The sequence below is a fragment of the Rhipicephalus sanguineus genome, chromosome 4, assembly GCF_013339695.2.
Source record: "Rhipicephalus sanguineus isolate Rsan-2018 chromosome 4, BIME_Rsan_1.4, whole genome shotgun sequence".
NCBI classification, from domain to species: Eukaryota; Metazoa; Arthropoda; class Arachnida; order Ixodida; family Ixodidae; genus Rhipicephalus; species Rhipicephalus sanguineus.
In genome coordinates, this window is record NC_051179.1 from 44,318,994 (window position 1) to 44,334,107 (window position 15,114).

General features: G+C 46.3%; 1 protein-coding gene across 1 annotated transcript in view; it reads right to left on the minus strand.

Moving 5' to 3' along the window:
- LOC119389870 (uncharacterized) overlaps window positions 1-14,848 on the minus strand; it is a 297,565-nt gene extending 282,717 nt beyond the window's left edge. Inside the window, exon 1 of the mRNA XM_037657277.2 lies at window positions 14,729-14,848. The gene's annotated coding sequence lies outside the window, so the exon portion shown is untranslated. The remainder of the gene's footprint in view (window positions 1-14,728) is intronic.
- Window positions 14,849-15,114: the final 266 nt, after the last annotated feature.

The following is a 15,114-nucleotide window of genomic DNA, read 5'->3' on the forward strand; positions in this document are numbered from 1 at the left end:
TTCCCGTTTTTCTTTTTTTTTTTTTAAAGTCTGAAGCCTTGTCTATGTTTCAAGGTCGTGGCACACAAAATCTGGTCAAAAAAAAAAAAAGAAAGAGTGAGCGCGCCAGCTGCGTGTGTACTTCGTCCACTTCGTCTTTGCGGCGTTCACGTAAAAAAAATCCTAGCCAGTTCCATGATGAAACTGCCGAACATATTGAAAGAAATAGAGGAGATAAGACACGCCCTATATGCAGATGACCTAACCATCTGGACAACCGGTGGCTCTCCAGGAATGCAACAGGACGCACTTCAAGAGGCGTTGGATCGCACAGAAAACTACCTCAATACTTGTGGGCTCACATGCGCTCCCGAAAAATCCGAGCTTCTTATACTAAAAGCTAGAACAAGAGGACGACCACCAATAGGTGAAATCCCAGAACCAGAGCTTTGGATGAATGGAGTACAAATACCTAAAGTAGACTCGCTTAGAGTCCTTGGTCTGCACATCCACAAAGACGGATCGGGCGCAGCCACCTTACCAAAACTGCAAGCAACCGTCACGCAAGTCGCGCACTTGGTACGACGGGTATCCAGCAAAAGGCATGGCTTGAAAGAAGAAGACACAATCAAAATCATCCAAGCGCTCATCATTAGTAGAATTACTTATGGGACCCCTTATTTAGACCTCAAGAATGCAGAAATTGAAAAACTGAATACCCTCATACGAAAGGCCATCAAGACTGCCATAGGGATCTCTGAACGTGCTTCCACACAGCGACTACTACGCTTAGGTCTCCACAACACCTGGGAGGAGCTCGTGGAAGCACACAAAGTGAACCAACTCGAGCGACTTAGACTTACTGAAACAGAACGGGCTACACTTCGAAGATTAGGCTATCCTGAAGCCATACAACAATGTGATGAGAAAAGGCCTATCCCAGCACAATTCGACAGTACATCTCGGTAAGCCGCATCCCACGAAATATGCATCCTACCTACCATCTAGGAAGAAGAAAATCCAGAATAGAGAAACTGCGACAAGACTACGCCCGAAATCCGGACACAAGATACACTGATGCAGCAAAATATTCAGGAATCCCAGCCCATGCCGTGAGCGTAGTCGACAGTAAAGGAAAAGAGAGAACGGCAGCTAGCATCTTAACTACGGAAATCGATACGGCTGAAGAAACAGCCATAGCGCTGGGCCATCTCAACCTGTGCTGAGGAAGCAATCATACTAACCGATTCACAAGCAGCTTGTCGAAATTTTCAGAAAGGAAGAATTTCCAGGCAAGCCTTACAAATACTCACAGCTACAGCAAAGAAGAACCTACCAGAAACGTACATCGTTTGGACTCCGGGTCACGAGTCCCTGATGGGAAATGAGGCAGCCGACGCTTCCGCCCGAGCTCATGTTCACCGGGCCTTCCCACAGGACTCACTTAGGAGGAAAGATGATGTACCCAAAAAGTACAGCGACATCTTACAGCACTACAGGCTAGGCCGAAGAACTTATCCGCCAGCTCACCCCAGCCTAACTAGGGAAGAGGCAGTAACCCTCAGGAAGCTGCAAACAAACACTTACGTTCACGGTATATTACTTCACCGTATCTCACCGACTGAGCACTCGTACATCTGCAAGTACTGTGATGTCGAGGACACTCTATGCCATATGCTATGGGGATGCAAAAAAAACCCTAGCACCGCTACACTGACCGAAGAGCAGTGGGAGGCCAAGTTATCGGACCCAGACCTGAAGAATCAGCGAAGCCTGATTCAACGGGCACGAGAGATGGCGAAGGCCCGCGGCTACCTGGAATAAGGAGGCCGCCCACCTTGGGCGCACAGCGCGCTTGCTCAAAATAAACGTTTATTCTCTCTCTCTCTCCACGCTGTGAAAACCGTCGGACAGCGAGGTTGTCGCCCCTTTCGTTACGCATTGCATTGTGCTCCTAAGTTTCAGCAAAGTATTCACTAAGGGTTTCTTTGTTGTCTCTTTGTTCTTTTAGGTTTAGCCACGTGGATCCCGCGCGACGATACGCTCATTCACGGCCGCGCTTGAACGCTATAACGGCGTTCCAGTACGGTCGTGACCCATTCCACCCGCCCAAAACGCGTGCTCCTATCACGGCTGCACAGGAACGCAAGCAGCGTCGTCATTATTATATAGCAACGTCATCATCGTTTCGAGCATCATCACCACCATCTTTTAGGCTCATCATCCTCATTTCGTTTTACTTATTTATTTATTCACTTCCCTTCTGGTCATATGACCTGCCTGACGCCTACTCCTCCTACTACTACTGCTACTACTACTACGACGACGGCACAGGTTAGACTACGGCCCGCCCACGGCCGTCGCTGTCCCACCAATAGAGAATTCGCATAAATGTATCATCCAATTGCAATTGCTTATTTGCGTGACGTCAAGCGCCTCACGCATATTTCAGGCTGATGACTATGCCATACAAGCACGTGTTGGTGTCGTTTGTTTTCGGTAGAAAACTTGAACTTCCTGGCTGAATTCAGAAATGATTCCGACATCACTGCTCAGCCAAACACAACGTTTTAACAAGTGACGACAACCTTTTAATTCATAATATGCGCAGTACTTGCATTGGCAGCGATTAAGTACTTACGGTTAGAACGGAAACCACCAAGCACGGCTCTCTTGAGTAGATGATTGAAAGGCACGCCGAGGTACTGGGGGGCGGAGCTTATATTTATCCTTAGGCTGAAAACAGCTTCGCAGTAAAAAAAATGAGGAGGGGCGAAGCATTTAGGGAAGAGTGTTTCAGCTCCACTAACGTGAAACTTGGGGAGGGGCGAAGCATGCAGTGTGCGCCGGTGTTTCCCACAGCAAAATTTTTACTCTTTACTGCCTTTACTCGCCACCGGTCCACTAACGCACCATCACTTTGAAGATATGTTTCAAGAAGTGGCGTTTCAAGAAATAGATTACTTTACCGTAGAGATGCACGTTTGTGTCTCTGTTTTTAGATAGGACACTTAAGCGCCTTGGTAAATTTCGTCGGGGATTCTGACACCGCTGCTAAGCCAAACATAACGTTTAAGCAGTAACGACGAACCTCTAAAGGGACACTAAAGAGCAAAACGATATTTTTCATATTAGTAATGTACTCTTTCACGATACCAAAAACACCATGCTGGGAGCGAGAACACGCTTAGTAAGCGACAAAACGCGCAAAAACAAAATGTGGTTGGCGACGCCACCTTGAAGTTTCCGCACCATTCGGCGTGACGTCACATGTTTTGACGGTGCATACTAGGGACTACGTAGTTACTAAAGGGTAAAAATGAAGTACATTGTCTTCTGTGGGGGCCATAGACTTGACATACCAAGTTTGGGGTAATTTTGTTGCACCAATGGCGCCAAAATCCGATAAATACACTTTAAAATCCGTAACGTCACGCGGGGAGATTTCGGCGCGAAATTTAAGAATGAAACATTGAACTTGATTTTCTCCTCTATTAATAAACCTATCATGGCGAAATTAACGACATTAGAGTTCTCAGCACAATTTATCGATCTAAACCAATTCATTGTTTCTCTTTAGTGTCCCTTTAACTCATAGTATGCATAGTATGGACCGGTGGCGAGTAGTGGGATTTACTCAATTTTTGTGGCGCATACCCGTTTATGATGGACCGTGACGATGACATGACACGCCGACAAGACGAGATCCTAATGTGCTTCGCCCCTAAAACCACATAAACGCGCGAGCAGCGCGTCCACTTGGAGCTTTGCGCCGTACGCACGAGCAGCGCAGAAGATGGCTGAGGCGCGCGAAGAAGGGTGTGACTGCCTCCTCCAGCCACACTTCCTCTGCGCGGTCTTGAACGTGAGTTTTAGCGAACGCTACAGGGTCCACAAAGACATCTTCGCGTTAAAAGTTTGACCGCTGCATTTTACTCAGCGACAGGTTGACTAAAAGCAGGCGAGTCAAACAGCAAACTCTGGGAAAGAAGGCGTAGAAAAGCATTTGCTTTATTAAAGGACTAATGCCCTTGAAGACGTATATTTCTCACCACGAGGACTATGTAGGTGTTGTTTGTTTCATCACTGCGTAATTCCGAGCAAAGTATGGCCAGCAGTCGGCGCACCTGTAGAGGTACGGCGCGGTGTATGTCATGCACAGCGTGACTCGTGCAAGCCACTTCAAGCACTAGACGCCAAGGTTCCCGTTAACGTCGCGATGTAATACGAACTAGCCCGGTCACCCACCTTGCTTCATTTCAAGCAAACTTGTTAACTGTTCAGCTGAAAGATTTTTTCGCTTGTTCCTCGCAGAGGTTCAGGACGGCTTACCGCTCTCCCATGGTAAAGCGCATAAAGCTCCGAATCGACAGCCATTATTGCCGACTAAGAACAAAAATTCTTAAGAAAGAGAGACAAGATGCGAGAGCTTCGAAGCGGCCTAAGCGTTATGGCGTTCTTCCTCGCTTAGCCTATGGAGAATGAAGACGAGCGGGCGACCGCCGCTCCCCACGTCGGTTCAAAGCGCTTTAATTTCATCTGTCTTCTACACTTTCATACCAAACTCCCTTCGTTGTTGCGCTAAGCAATGCTTCCTTAAGGCCTGCTGAAGATAGCGCTACCTTTATTTTCCTAACAATGACCCCCTCGCTCTAATCCCACCAATCCACTCATTTCTCCCCCATATTTTACACCGACGCAGTTTTCTCTCAAATGCACGCTGCGCTATGAGAGAGCGACCTTCAACCATGTAGTCCGAGAATGCAAGGAAGATCAACGGCTTCCTCCGGAATTAAGGGAAATCCCGCTTCCAGATGACTGGGCAACCCTGCTGCGCAGGTCAGAACCGGAGGTACAAGACTGCATCCTCAAGCGCGGCTATGAGGTCGTCAGTAGGCTTGCCCTGCCGGCCATCTTGTATAGGCCAATGTAAACCGGCCCTACATAAATAACCGGCTGAATAAAGGTCCATTCTCTCTATCTGTCAGTCTATACCTCTCTCTGCAAACATACTAGCCTTCCATCCGCCACTTCAGCGTCTGTACCTTCTCAGTCTGTACCTTCTCGTCTGTACCTTCTCAGGCCGGATTCGGCTACGCTGAACTTGCACAGAAACCATGCCACGTAGCTTCGACACTATAATACAATGAAAAACAGAGACGCATACACGGAGATGCCGCAGCGTCAATCTCGTACAGCTTCACTCGAAGGCCCCGTGATCAACGGAGCAGTGGTGCTAAATAGTCTGGACATTGTCAAATTCCGCCATGTTGTCGAATTCCGCCATTGGTCAACTCTGATTCGCACGGAGGGCTGCTACAGCCTCTTCGATTGGCTCAAAATGCCGCCATTACGAAATCTGACAAGATGGCAGAAATTGACAGTGTCCAGGATAGCACCCCAGGCCCACGCTTATCTAGATGACAAACGCCAAGAAAGCACGGACGAAAAGTGCTTTCTAACTCGTCGCGATAAAAAAAAATGACAAGGCGAATCGAAGAACGATTGGGGTGACCGGTGCCCCTGAGGCCTTCCTGCACTTTGAGGGCATATTTTGATTTGCCGAAAGAAAGCACTACGTACTATATATACAAGGCAGACCCAAAAGTACCAGAAGAAACGTTCGATCCTCTTATACCATATACCGCGTTAATTTTCTTTAATGGTGCCTTACAAGTACGACGGCGTAGAGCAGCGTGATGTCCAGCGGGAGGTGATGTCTGTATACAAGTGACAGTTCTGAACCCCGCCACTCTCTTTCTGTGAGAAGCTCGCACGTTCACGTCATGGCGAACTCCGGCGTGTTTTAGCCGTAAGTACAACAGTGCCTAGCGCCATACCGCTGCTTCTGCATCAGCCTTTTCCCCGCTCCCACTTTCCCTTCCTCGTTGGTCTCTGCTTGCTCTCTTTCTCCTCTTTATTCTCTTCCTCCTCCCAGTTCTGCGGCAGCCACCTTCCTTGTCGTGCTCATCGCTCAGCAAGCAAGACCTACTTTTGGAACGGACAGCGCCGACAACCGAGTCCCACCCTCTCTGACTCGCTCGCTCGCTCACTCCGAAGTGCGCTCGTGATTTCTTCTCATCTTTGCCGCCCTGTTGTTGTAGGAGTTATATTTTCACTGCTGCCCGTCGTTGTTCGTCGACGTCCCCTGTACGGGCGCTTGTCGAAAGTGAGAGAAAAACAATAGCCAAAAAAACAAAAGGTACGTACATGCGACCGGCGGCGTACTCGGTCGGGATAAGCAGGGCCTTGCGTGGAGTTACGGTACGAACGCGTGGTGTATGTACAGCCAGCTATACCGTTGTACGGTTGTTGACTAGCTGGAACACCGTTACGTACAACATTGTTACGCGGAGAGATCGAAAACGGGGGGACAGGGCCGGAGTATAACGATAAAAGATGTTAGACGTTCAAGCATGGACACAGGAGAGACAGTACAACACAAACACCGGTGTTTGTGTTGTCCTGACTTCTCTTGCATCCGTGTTTGCACGAGGTCTTTTATCGCGAATTCCTACCAACTAGCTCGGCTTTCTGTCCTTCTGAGTAACTAATAATTTCTTGGGTTTTACGTGCCAAAACCAAACCGCGATATGATTATGAGGTACGCCTTAGTGGAGGGCTCCGCATAATTCCGAACATCCGGTGTTCTTTAGCATGCAGCGAAATCGTGCGGTACACGGACCTCCATCATTTTGCTTCCATAGAAATGCGACCGCCGCGGCCAGAATCCAACCCGCAACCTTTGGGTCAGCAGCCGAACACCGTAAGCACTGTACTACCGTGGCGGACAGGGGGGCAGGAGTGCGGCAGCGATGTTATGCTGGCTGCGTGCACTACAATACCATGGCGCGGCTTCTTAGACACGTGATCTCTAAACAGGAGCGGCGTGAACGGGTAGCCGTTATTCAAAGCATCGCTCTTTCTTGTTTGTACGTCCGTTGTACCAAACAAGGCTAGATGACGGAAGATACAGAGATGGACGATGATGGATCGGTAGATCGCCGGGCTAAATACGTGCACCCTTCTGAGAATACAAACAATGCGATGGACGACTTGCTTGCCCGCACTATAGCTCATCGGTGCATCGATGGAGGAGGCAGGGAGGTGTTCTGTGAGATGTGATACGTTTTAAACTCTTGCAGCTCTTATTTTACGTGTGTGTGTGTGTGTGTGTGTGTGTGTGTGTGTGTGTGTGTGTGTGTGTGTGTGTGTGTGTGTGTGTGTGTGTGTGTGTGTGTGTGTGTGTGTGTGTGTGTGTGTGTGTGTGTGTGTGTGTGTGTGTGTGTGTGTGTGTGTGTGTGTGTGTGTGTGTGTGTGTGTGTGTGTGTGTGTGTGTGTGTGTGTGTGTGTGTGTGTGTGTGTGTGTGTGTGTGTGTGTGTGTGTGTGTGTACTCGTACATTACACAATAAATTTCGATGACCAACGGGCGCGTCATGTAAAATAGGAGAAACGTAGCAAGCACTGTTCCGGTTCAATGGCAAGAGAATCCTGCAGCAAACCTTGTTCTAATTTTGACACACAATCAATCGAGCGATCAATTAATCTTGTTATTCTACCAGACGTTTTAAAGATCGAGATTTATAAAAGGAGGTCGCAGAGGTAAAACTGAATCGAGACCACGTTAGGAAAGGGGAAAACTTTAGGAAAGAAAAATTACCCCCCCCCCCCTCCCCGCAGCCCCGGCTACGCCAATGATTCACAGCAAAGGTAGCAAACGCAACACGACGTCACCGTTTTCTGACCTGTGGAAAGTATGGTGGCCACAAACATCGCGCAATACATTTTTTTTTTTCAGTCCTTATTGTCTTTCTTCGGCGGCGCGCAAGTCAGCGTTTTCTTGATAAGCGTGAAAACGGGATGACCAGGCAGTGTATCCCGCTCTTCGTCTCCGAACACGTTTTGCCAGGCTCCTCTAAGCCCTTGGCTATGGTAACGTTGTAGAACGTTTCGCCCGTTGATGTCGTATGCATTGAAGTGTAGGTCTGCACGTCTTGGAAGTAGAGCTATTTCGAAGTATAATGCGAGCTCCGTTTCCAGCTCACTTTCCTGGACATAAAGGCACGCGCACGCGCTCCATTGCTTCCTGCCGCTTCGATTTTTTTATTAGTATCGATTTCTGTAGTACGGTTTGAGCCAACGAATCGGACTTCGTCGACATGTCGATGACGAGGAAAGGGGCACCTCCTTGGGGACCATTTCGAGCAACCCGCGCAGCCTGCGTTATAGGCCTGGCGCTTACGCATAACCCTGCCAAGTGACGCGGAACTAAACGCAGCCGCAATGCGCGATTCGATACGCACCTAAGAAAAAAAAAAGGACGCTCGCTTTGACCGCGGGCATTCCTCGCCCAAGGCTATACAGCAATGACATTGAAAAAAGCGGTGAACGTTTTATGGGCGTGCCTTTCAATGGGAACACAAAATGAAGGATCTATTTCATTGGTTTATTCCGGCAGGAATGCGCGGAATGTTTTGCACGAGTCCCGGGATGCCATGAACTTCGTCGAAGAAAGAAACACAAAACTGAAAGCTCGCTGTTATATGTCTCGAAGTCTAAGACATCCAAGCCTAAGACGAAGTGTGAGGCGTCATGAGCAAGACATTCGCCTAAGTACAGAGCGCCATGGTAAGGACAGAAAGAGAGAGAGAAGGAAAGGCAGGGAGATTAACCATACGCACGTCCGGTTTGCTACCCTGAACTCGGGGGAGAGGGATAAAAGGAGCGAATGGAGAGACAGAAGAAAAGAGAGAGACGGACAGAATCACGCGTACAATTGCGGGAGCACGTTAAGTGTGTACAGGCGGTCGCACAGATCTGCTGACTTTAAGTATCTGCCTTCGAGGCACATGTTCATGGTCCTAGAATCTCGGCAGCAGAAAGAGGTCTTGGTAAGGACAGAAGGAACCACTGGGAAAGGCACTTCTCAAGAACGCCGTGCACTTAACTGAACTTTTTATGTTGTATTGCGTCGCTAGCGTCTTTCCTTCGCCAATGAACAAGTACAAAAGCAAGCAAGCAAACAAACATGCAAAAAATAATAATAATAAAGCAAGTAAACACACGAACAAACAGGCCGACGAACAAACACCGGCAGAACTGACCAGAGAACAAGGACTGAGGAGAACAGCGGGGTCCTTTGTTTTCGCGTATTAGACGCCGCCAAGCACCGTTTACTTTGACTAAGTAATCTACCAATTTTCTTCGCACCCTGGGAGCGGAGATTTATTGAGCATGACCGTCTCACAAAAACTATCGCGCTTCGTGTTGAATGCACATATGACTCATATGCTTGAAAAACGATCTCGCGAGATTTTACTGCACGAAACACAAACGAAAGTTAGGGGTCAGAGACATACGCGCAACTACAAGCACTTGCAAGCTTTCTTTTTCTTTCTCAAATGAAAACAATGGGAAAACTGCACCACGTGTAGTTGTGATAGTTGGGTGCAGGAGAGAACAAGAGCGTTGCTTAACGGGAGCACAAGAGACAAGGCATGCCACAAAAAGACTCCTTTAATTGATGCACAACAGAGCACCTACATATTATATCACACGTTAAAAATATTGCGTCATGTCGAGTCTCGAACATGGTAAAATTTGGTTTTGTTCCTCAGGATGCCTGCGCGCAACCCACCGCGGGGGATCGGCCATGAAACGGACGGTACCTTGTTTTAGAAATTAAATTATTTTATATTCTATATGATAAATAGTAATTAGCTTTTTATTCTAACATTGAAATAAAGAGACGTAAGGATAAAAAGGAAGAAGAGGAAGGGTTTGAAATCTACGTGAGAGCTTTGTAAAGAGCACGAAATCAACTACGTCGCAGACCAATTACGCTTTGCAAAAATATACACCAGCCACCCGCTCAGGCGTAGGAAGTTCCAGCAAACTATACGCACAAGCCGAGCATCGTACGCCGTGGGTGCCCCATTGACAACTTATTGACAACCGTATCGTGGAATATGTGGACAAGAACACTCTATGCATGCGTTTACTTAATTTTTTTAACCTTTGTTTCTGTGTCAATCTTCGCGGCTCAGTGTTGAAATCCCCGTGTTGCTTTCACTCCTCAGACCTGCTCGTGGCGTGTCAGCTTCTAATCCTCTTTGCCTTGTTGAGATAACACGTGCATTCATGCTGCGTTTACTCCTCTTGAAGAAATGAACCATTCCTCACGATCGGATTGAATGACCTTAGGATAGCTCTAGTCACGCTGTGGGTATGCCCAGGTGGCTGCTAACGTGTAGTATTTTCTTCGTGCACGACCTATATGGGCCTATCAATTACTCTGTGCGTATGTGTGCTGTATGTGCGCTGAACACACACACGCACGTATATGTATATACATATACACATATATATATATATATATATAAAGCTCCGATTTTTGTGCGGGGTTTTCGTTCCCCGTTTTCTTTTCCGAATCTCTATGTATACTGTGTTCGACCTGTTACAACAGATACGGCAAATACAGTACATGTCGTGTCGTAGTCCTGTGTCTTCTTCTGGAGTAGAAAGTTGTTCCGTTAGAGAAAACGCCCAGTTCGACACGAGTATATACGGCAGGCGCCAACTGATAACTGCGTAACTTGAGCGCTCAGGTCACGAACCACAGCCCGACTGCCTTGATGAGGACGCGCCGACGCCCTCATAACCCATAGCACTGGTTTTACCATTAGCTCCTACCTGTATGCATAAAGATGACGCCAATTAACGCGGCTAGATATTCAAATCGCGAGAAGACTCATAAACTTGGGTCGCGCATTCGTATTCCGGCGAAGCACTCGGACTCGTTGTGCCCTCCCCGACTTTTATTCTTGTGCGGGCTGCTCTGTTCAGCTCGCTAACTGCTTTGCCACTTCTGTCTAATGCTTCGGAACCGCTGTAGTGGTTCAGCGGTTTGTTTGTTTTTTTTTTTTTTTTCTTTTTTGGCGCGGCGCGCTGCCAGGCTCCAGGCCGTGGGTTCGATTCCTAGACGCGGAGACGGCATTTCGATGGGGGCGAAAGGCAAAAGACGCACGCGTGAACTTATATTTTTGCTCTGGCTGAGATTGTTCGTGTGTTCTTTTTTTTTTTCCTGTTTTCTTCGTCATAACTGATTGTTTGTTTCATATGAAAATTTTTGTGAATAACGTCGCTTGTCTTTTTCTTTTGTTAAAAGCGCGTGCGTGAAGAAACCCATTAACTGGTTTTCCCTTTATTTTTTCTGTTTTATCCACTTACATATTACCACGCTGCCAAGATCTTGTATAAGATCGCAGTATCTATAAATATATAAATAAAAATATTTACAGATACCCGTTAAAGAACAGCAGGTAGTCCAAATCTACCAGAACGCCTAACTACAGGACGTGCACCTGTCAACAACACCGTGATTTTTGAGAAATGAAAGCCTCAAATGTACACAAGTCCTTAAATATTCAAACAGTATTAATATCACACCCATTTGTGCACCAACGCTGCTGCTTGGCTTCTGCTGCGTACTAGATCAACGCCGGGCTTTAAATCATTCGTCTCCTTAGCCTGCCCACTTTTGTGTGCGCCAGGAAAAGAGGTCCAGAACACGTGCTAATGAGCTGATGAGAGAGACGTCTAGCATTGGTATACAAAAAAAAAAAAGAAGACGAAAACAAGAGACGTCTTGGCGGGACGCCTATTCGCGCGGCGGTACCTGGCAGAAAAACTGCTTCTGTGCGTATGGACCGTGGGAACGTACGGCAATACGAGACCGCAGTAACGACCAGCCGGCAGCGCGCGTATTATAACGCCCCGCGCTATACTGTGTCGTAAGGACACCGCGACGCTGCTCCGTGCGACAATATAGAAAGAAAGAAAGAAAGAAAGAAAGAAAGAAAGAAAGAAAGAAAGAAAGAAAGAAAGAAAGAAAGAAAGAAAGAAAGAAAGAAAGAAAGAAAGAAAGAAAGAAAGAAAGAAAGAAAGAAAGAAAGAAAGAAAGAAAGAAAGAAAGAAAGAAAGAAAGAAAGAAAGAAAGACCCTCGGCACGTGGACGACCCTTTCGCGAAAAGATTCAGAACATCGCGTGGTCTTCTGTGGTGCGATGTGCGTGTTTTAAGCTGTTGCCCGAGTCGTCATGAAGATGGTCTCTTGGTCAGTCTTGGTCACGGTACTCGTACTTAAAAGGGCACTCAAGGGAAATATTAATTAACATATGATTAATTAGGAAATAACACTTCCGAAACAGCAAATACTCTTGCTGGCCGAGAAGGAATGGTGAACATGGAGGGACGCGAGAACGAAACACAGAGTTGGATCGTGATTCGTGAAGCGATGGATCTTACCTACGTCTACACAAGGTTCCACACACTTAATTTCTTCTTAATTAGTAAGAAAAGTACCGGTTTCAAAACAAACCAAGGACTCTAGCTAGCAAGATGTCAGAACGTTTTCCTACGCCAAGAGCGTCGCAGATACGGGAAAATATTTGGAAGTTACTGGCATCTTAATGTAATATCGATGCTGAGGTTTCAGCGCAGAAATTTAAGAATGTGTAAGTTCCGGGCTTCACTTCCCTTTCTTTTCTTTTTTGTTTTGACTGTAATAGCTCAACTTGATTGGAAAGATGAGTGACAAAAGGTAAACTTTTGAAACTGACGAAAATGTGTTACCAGTCTGCACTTTTAGTGTAACTTGAAGTCTATATATACGGAACAAACGAGTGATACGTAGATGATTAAACACATATACAAAAAACATACGAGATACGGAAATGTCTAATAGACTAATTCGCGCGAGAACTAAACCTATAGTTTCGCATTCAGAACTTCATTTTGTACAGCAGTCATTACGACCAACATACACAATGATACGATAAAATTAGAAGTGTCATCCTTTAACCGAGAAAAAATTCACATTTTTACTGTAATCATTTGTCCTTTAACCTTTTGCTGACGGGTGTTGCTACGTTGATTTCACCAAAATACTGTACACTCTTTGCAAAACGACACGCCGAGTATTATTCGTGGCCGGGTTCACGGAAGAACGAATACGCTGGGGAAAATATCTTTTCGTAGTTTCACGATCTGTGATGTTGATGCCTCTTGTTACACTGCCGGCCGAAGATGTCCGCTCTGATAGAACTGGTTGCTTTATTTCCACAAATTACGTAATACTAAGGAGTGTTAAGGTGAAATGACTGAGTCCAAGTTCAACATGTTCCCTTTTATCACAGATGACAAAACACAAACACTGATCAGTTTCTGAAAAGAGAAAGAAAGAAATTATGCTAAAATGACTAGACGGCGACACTGTCGTCATAACGGCAATTACAAACCCCCTGGCGAGTGCTTGAATGTATTTATTCAGTTCAATTGATTTGAATGTATACGTTAAGGGGTTGTTAAGACCATCTCCGTGTTACTTCTGAACTCATCGTGAAATTGTGATATCGCCTACAGTAAGAAATGTGTTTGACCAGATGGCGTGCTTCGCACGATAAAAATGCAAGCTAATACCTACACAGTTGCACAGAAAGATTATGTCACTGCTGTTAAAATCTTCTAAGAAACTAACCTTCAGATTTTTATAGAAATAGCAATAATAGAGAAAATGATGGCGACTTAATATTTATCCGCACCCTTAAAGCAATGTAATAAATTTCCCATTCTTATGTTTCATAAGATTGTAGACAAACCAAAAATAAGAAAAAGGCGACATCAACGGCCGCGCAACAAAAGAAGCACTACCATTTTTGTATGTTGCATCTGATAGGGGGAATATCAACTCATCGTAATACCGTGAGGACGCGAATCACGAAACATTTGTGGTTGTTCGCGCAACGTTGTCGTCTCTAAAGAAACAAGTCAACAATGATTGCTGTTGTATGAAGAATTGCCCTGTTGTGTGGATGCAACATCAATTGGCACAAAGCGCAAGACTTTACGTCAAATGTGCCACACTATAGTCGGTTACAAACTAGAATAAATACAATTCCGCCCACAGAACCGCGACGCCCTCGTCAATCGCCTACGTAACAGAGTCGTGCAAGCTGTTTTCCTTTGGAACCGTAGGTACTTTATCTGTGCTAATGTAAATACCATGTATATTGAAAACTAACGGTTCGTCGTTCCTACCTAAAATATGATTTTGGCTAAGAAATGATGCCAGAATCTCTGACGAAATTTGCCGGGACGTTCAAATTCTCGACTTAAAACCAGCGACACGAACATGTCTCCGTGCATGGACACCAACTATCTAAACGAAGTGAGAAGAACATGACATCACGAAAATGGGCAAATGTGATTGGGTGGAATGTCTATATAAATTTTCTCTGGGTAGGACAGTGATAGCCGTGGGCGGAGCTTGTATTTATTCTTAGGTTGTAAACTACTATAGCGGTGAGCATAGACTAATAGAAAACGAAGCGACATCTGAACTGATTGCTCCATGGAAGTCGCCAGCGATTGGCAAATCGCGTTGTAAACAAGTGTGGACTGGCAACGCAGTTTTCGTTTCCGAAGCTAAACAGTTCGACTGACGTCATGAAAGAACGCTAGCCCGCAGTTTGATGCCACGGAGACACTGACGTCTTTGTTTCAACAGCTCCAGACTCGTACAAAGTGAACCATCACGCGCTGTGCAAGTACGTGATGTCTATATAAGAAGACAAAGGGGCAATGCCCACGAGACCATGCACACAACGACTGAAAGAGTAGTTTAAGAAACGGGAATCGTTGGCCGTTGAATGGGCCGTCTATGGCTCGCAGAAAGAAGACAATCACCTACCCTTCAATGTAGCGGTCGCCCGTAGACGAACCGTCCCGTCATCATCGAAGGTTCTCAAGGTTGTGCGAAGCCGGTGCAAAGCAAAACGAAATCCTCGGTCAAGGCGTTCGTCCCTCCGTCAGTCGCCGACGAGCGCAACCAATAAAAACGACACACCCAGAAATCCCGCGCACCGTTCTAATCCCAATCACAGCACCGTCTCGTAACCCAAATCGGAGCTAGCTTAACCACCAACCCTCTATGGAGCACACCCAATCACCGAAGATCGTCGCACCGCCACGTTTAGAAGCACAAATTGAAAAAAAAAAAATGAATTTCAAAGAGTGGCAGGGAGGCAGTCGAAGTTCACTTGGCCAAGGACTTTTTCATTGGCCACCGATGACAAT